This window comes from Macaca mulatta, chromosome 12 (assembly GCF_049350105.2).
Source record: "Macaca mulatta isolate MMU2019108-1 chromosome 12, T2T-MMU8v2.0, whole genome shotgun sequence".
In the NCBI taxonomy this organism is placed as follows: Eukaryota; Metazoa; Chordata; class Mammalia; order Primates; family Cercopithecidae; genus Macaca; species Macaca mulatta.
Genome location: NC_133417.1, coordinates 67,702,104 through 67,708,103, shown reverse-complemented (window position 1 = coordinate 67,708,103; position 6,000 = coordinate 67,702,104).

Sequence of the window (6,000 nt, the reverse complement as noted above, 5' to 3'; positions counted from 1 at the left end):
CTGCCAAATATCTTCACAGCAATACCTTGATTAGTGTTTGATTGAATAACCTGGAACTATAGCCTAGCCAAGTTAATACACAAACAGGCTGCCTTAGTCCATTTATGCTGCTATAACAAAATACCACAGACAATAATTTATAAAGAGTATAGATTTATTGCTCACAATTATAAGGCTGGGAACTCCAAGATCAAGGTGCCAGCATGTTCGATGTCTGGTGATGGCCTCATCTCTGTTTTCAAGATGCTACCTTGAATGCTGTGTTCTGACATGGTGGAAGGAAAGCAAGCACAAAAGGACTGCCTAGTTTCCCTCCACCCTTTTATAAGGTTCTAATCAAATCCCTAATGGCAGGGCCCTCATGGCTTAATCACCTCCTCAAGGCCTCACCTCACGTTGAGAATTAAATTCCATCATGAATTTTGGAAGGGACACAAACATTCAAACCACTGGTCATCACATTGACTCAGTGGTAAAATAGAAGTATATTTTAAAATTTCTCAATATTTGGGGATTTATATGTATCTTTCCTTTTGTTTCTAATTTAATTCCATTTAGCAGGAGAACATAATTTCTATGGTTCTTTTTTATATTTATAGAGCTTATCTTACTGATTTTTTATCTTGGTAATTTTTCCATAACTACTTAAAACAAAGTGATTTCTGTTATCCTTTGGTGGAGTGTTCTATAAATGTAAAATAGCTTTAATTTTTTGTTAAATTTTCTATATCCTTACTGAAATCTGGTCTACACGTTTGATATGACTTGACTGTATCCCCACCCAAATCTCATCTTGAATTGTAATCCCCATAATCCCCACATGTCTAGAGAGAGACCTGGTAGGAGGTGATTGGATCATGGGGATTGTTATTCCTATGCTGCCTTCATAATAGTGAGTTGTCACAAGATCTGGTGGTTTTGTAAGGGGCTCTTCCCCCTTCGCTCCTCATTATTTTCTCCCCTACCACCTTGTGAAGGTCCTTGCTGCCTCTTCACCTTCTGCCACGTGGAACTGGGAAGGCCTCAGGAAACTTACACCTTTTTTCTTAATAAGTTACTCAGTCTCAGGTAGTATCTTTATAGCAGTGTGAGAACATTCTAATACAGTAAATTGGTACCAGGAGTGGGGCACTGCAATAAAGATACTTGAAAATGTGGAAGCAATGTTGGAACTGGGTATCAGGCAGAGGTTGGAACAGTTTGGAGGGCTCAGTAGAAGACATGAAGATGTGGGAAAGCATGGAGTGATATAAACAACAAAGTCCAGGCTGAGGTCTCTCAGATGGAAATGAGGAACTTATCGGGAACTGGAGCAAAGGTCACTCTGGCTATGCTTTAGCAAAGAGACTGGTGGCATTCTGCCCCTGCCCTAGAGATCTGTGGAACTTTGAACTTGAGAGAGATGATTTAGGATATCTGGCAGAAGAAATTTCTAAGCAGCAAAGCGTTCAGGAGATGACAGATCATAAAAGTTGAAAAATTTGCAGCCTGACCATGTGATAGAAAGTAAAACCCATTTTCTGGAGAGAAATTCAAGCCTGCTGCAGAAATTTTCATAAGTAACAAAGAGCTGAATGTTAATAGCCAAGAAAATGAGAAAAATGTCTCCAGAGCATGTCAGAGATCTTCATGGAAGCCCCTCCCATTACCGGTCTGGAGGCCTAGGAGAAAAAATTGGTTTCCTGGGCTTGGCACAGGGCCCCAGCTGCTGTGTACAGCCTAGGGACTTGGTGCCCTGAGTCCCAGAAGCTGGGGCAAAAAGACCCAGATATAGCTTGGGCTGTTGCTTCGAAGGGTGCAGGATCCAAGCCTTAGTGCTTAACATGTGGTGCTGGGACTGTGGGTGCACAGATATCAAGAATTGAGGTTTGGAAACCAACTAGATTTCAGAGGATGTATGGAAATGCCTGGATGTCCAGGCAGAAATATGCTGCAGTGGTGGAACCCTCATGGAGAACCTCTGCTTGGACAGTGTGGACAGAAAATGAGGGGTTGGAGCACCCCACATAGAGTCCTCACTGGGGCACTGCATAATGGAGCTGTGAGAAGAGGGCCACCGTCCTCCAGATCTCAGAATGGTAGATCCACCAACAGCTTGTACACTGTGCCTGGAAAGGCTGCAGATACTCAATGCTAGCCTGTGAAAGCAGCCAGGAAGAGAGTTGTACCCTGCCAAGCTATAGGGTCAGAGCTGCCCAAGGCTGTGGGAGCCTACCTCTTGCATCAGAATAAGCTGGATGTGAGACATGGAGTCAAAGGAGTTTATTTCAGAGCTTGGAGATTTAATGACTGCCTCTCTGGATTTTGGACTTGCACAGGGCCTGTAGCCCCTTTGTTTTGGCCAATTTCTCCCATTTGGAATGGGAGGTTTTATTCAATGTCTGCACCTCCATTGTATCTTGGAAGTAACTAACTTGCTTTTGATTTTTATAGGCTCATAGGCACAAGGGACTTCCCTCATCTCAGATGAGAATTTGGACTTGGACTTTTGATTGAATGCTGGAATGAGTTAAGACTTTGGGGGGAGTGTTGGGAAGGCATGAATGGTTTTGAAAATTTGCCTTTTCTCAGATGAGACTCTGAAATTGAACTTTTGAGTTAATGCTGGAATGAGTTAACACTTTGGGAGACTGTTGGGAAGGCATGATTGATTTTGGAATGTGAGGATATCAGATTTGTGAGGGGTCAGGGATGGAATGGTATGGATTGGCTGTGTCCGCACCCAAATCTCATCCCGAATTGTAACCTCCATAATCCCAACATGTCTAGGGAGAGACCTGATAGGAGGTGATTGGATCACAGGGGCAGTTCACTTATGCTGTTCTCTTGATGGTGAGATCTCATCAGATCTGAAGAGACCTGATGGTTTTATAAGGGGATTTCATGAGGACCCCTTACCCCATCAGATCTGATGTTTTTTTAAGGGGCTCTTCCTCCTTTATTCCTCATTCTTCTCTCTCCTGCCACCATATGAAGAAGGTCCTTCCTTCCCCTTTACCTTCTGCCATGATTGTATTCTGAGGCCTTCCCAGCCATATAGGACTGTGAGTCAGTTAAACATCTTTCCTTTATAAATTACCCAGTCTCAGGTAGTATTTATAGAGTCATGTGAGAACAGACTAATACAATGTTCTATCTTTTATTGACAAACAAGTGTTAAATTTGTAACTATAATGTTAAATTTGTTTATTTATCTTTTTCCTCCTCTCAAATTTTTGTTTAAAATTTGTTTAAGGACCCGTTTTAATGAGACCTAATTTACATACTACAAAAGTTATCTTTTTAAATTGTACAACACGATTAGTTTTATTAGTAGTTATGCATCGCTTAACAATACAAATGTATTGTGAAAAATACATTGTTAGGTGATTTCATAATTGTGTGAACATCATAGGATATACTTGCACAAACCCAGGTGGTATAGCCTATGACAACATAGGCTATATGGTATAGACTATTGCTCTTAGGCTACAAATCTATACAGCATTTTATTTTTCTGAATACTGTAGGAAATTATAGCACAATGGTAAGTATTAACATTTGGGGATCTGAGCATGAGAAGGTACAGTAAAAATATAATATTATATTCTTTTGTGAACACAGGGATATATGTAATCCTTCACTGACCAAAATGTAGTTATGAGGCACATGACTGTATATAGTCACAGATTTGAGCAATATCACCACAATCTAATATTAGAACATTTCCATCACTACAAAAATAAGCCTTATACTCATTAGAGGTTACTCCCCATTCCTCTCTCTACTAGCCCCTAGCAACCACTAATCTATTTTATGTCTATAGAGATTTGCCTGTTCTGAGCATGTCACAAAAATTGAATCATAGAATATGTAGTGTTATGTGTCTAGTTTCTTTCACTTACTATAATGGTTTCAATGTTCATTCATGTTGTAGTACGTATTAGTATTTTATTATTTCTATGTCCTAGTAATATCCACTGCATGAATATATAACATCTATTAGTTACCGATTCATGTATGTTAAAATTCCATTAGAAGAGAATACACATTTACTGTCATATCCTCATGAAAGAGTAATGTCTCTATCATTACAAAATGTCCCTCATTATCCCTGGTAATTGTTCTAGTTCTTCAATCTACTTTGTCTAATATTAATATAGCAACTCTAGGTTTTTTGAAAAAATAAGAGTTTGCATGTTAAACTTTTTCTCATAATTTGACTTTAAACTTAATTTCATCTTTTATTTAAAGTCGATTTCTTATAGACAACTCATAGAGGGTCTTGGTTTTAGGGTGACCAACTGCCTTTTAAATGGAACATTTAGATTAGTTACCTCTAATATTATTATTTCTCAATATAATTATGGTTGAGTTAAATCTACTATACAGGTTTTTTTGGTCCTATGTGTTCTTGATTTCTTTTCTCTTCTTTTGCATTTGTTTGGATTTTTTATAATCCTTTTTCAAGTCTACTATTAGTCCATTAGTGATACATCTTTATTGATCTGTATCATGGTTTCCTTAGTTTATAAAATACGTTTTAGAATATTACACTATAAGTTCAAATAATATACTGCTTCATATCTTTTATAAGAAACTTGCAAGTGTATACTTTTAGTTCCCCCTCAATATTATGACGCACCTCACAATTCACTACTGTTAGTTTTATCTTAAACATTCAAATATCTTTTAAAATACCTTTAAAATTTTGCGAAAAAAAATTTATTTTGCCCACAGATCTTCATTGCTTTGGGTTAATCCAATTTTTCTTTTGGTTTGATTTTCCTTCTTTTTCTAAATTAACACAAATTTTATTATAGGTCTGTGGTTAGTGAATTCTCTTGGGTTTGTTTGTCTGAAAAATTCTTTATTTCACCTTAATTTGTGAATGATAAATTTTACTGCATAGTAAATTCCAGATTGACAGCTGATAAGTGTTTCTTTTGTTTTGTTTTTGTTTTATTATTCCATGCATGTTGCTGAATTACATTATTACTATAATAGATTCTGATAAAAATTATCCATTATAAGGACTATGTCTCTTTTTTAACTTGTTGTTTTTAAGACTTTTTATGTCTATTAAAAGTCATCATTCATTTGATTATGATATGTCTTGTTGTGACTTCATTTTTCTTCTGTTTGGGCTTTGTTGAACTTTGTGGATCTCTGAATTCAAATTTTCTATTATAGTTTGAAAGTATTTAGAATTACTTTTGAAACAATTTCCCTTTCTGACTCATTTTTTCCCCTGGGGCCCCAATTATATGTTTGTTTGACCGCTTGATATTGTCCCACAGGTGACAAATGCTGTTCTTTCTTTGACCAGTTCTTTTCTCTCTGTGTTTTGTTTTGAATATTTTCTATTGCTATGTCCTCAGTTTCACTGAATTTTTGTTTTAGTGTCTAGTTACTCTTACTCTCATCCAATGTATTTTTTTTCTTGGATTCTATATTTATGGTACCTACATGTTTGATTTGAATCTTTTTATATCTTCCATTTTTTTCATTATCACATTTATGTTTTCCTCTACTTTTTTGTACATATGTAGTATACTTACAATAATTTTCTAATGTCCTTGTCTACTAGTTCAAAAACGTCTGTGTCCTTTCTGGTCTGTTTCTGTTGATTTTTCTCCTGGTTATGGATCAGGCTTTGCTACTTTATTGCATGCCTGATGATGTTTAGTTCGTTGCTGGACTTTGTTCATTATATGTCATGTGATGCTTCATTTTGTTATATTATTTTAAATATTGTTGATCTTTTCTCTAGGACAAAATTAGCATACCAGTAAAATCCTTTTTAGACTTCTTTTTGAGTTTGACAGAGAAGCTTTACTTATCATTTCACCCCCTCCATTAATACAATATATTTATGAAGACCCTATGTATACATAGGACATAGGTTATTCACTTTAGGTGGCGAGAATAGCAACTAATTCCAGATATGTGTGAGCTTTGCTAATTGTTCTGACAATATTTTCCTTAGTTTCTTCCCCTAGTCTTGGGTGGTTTCCTCAC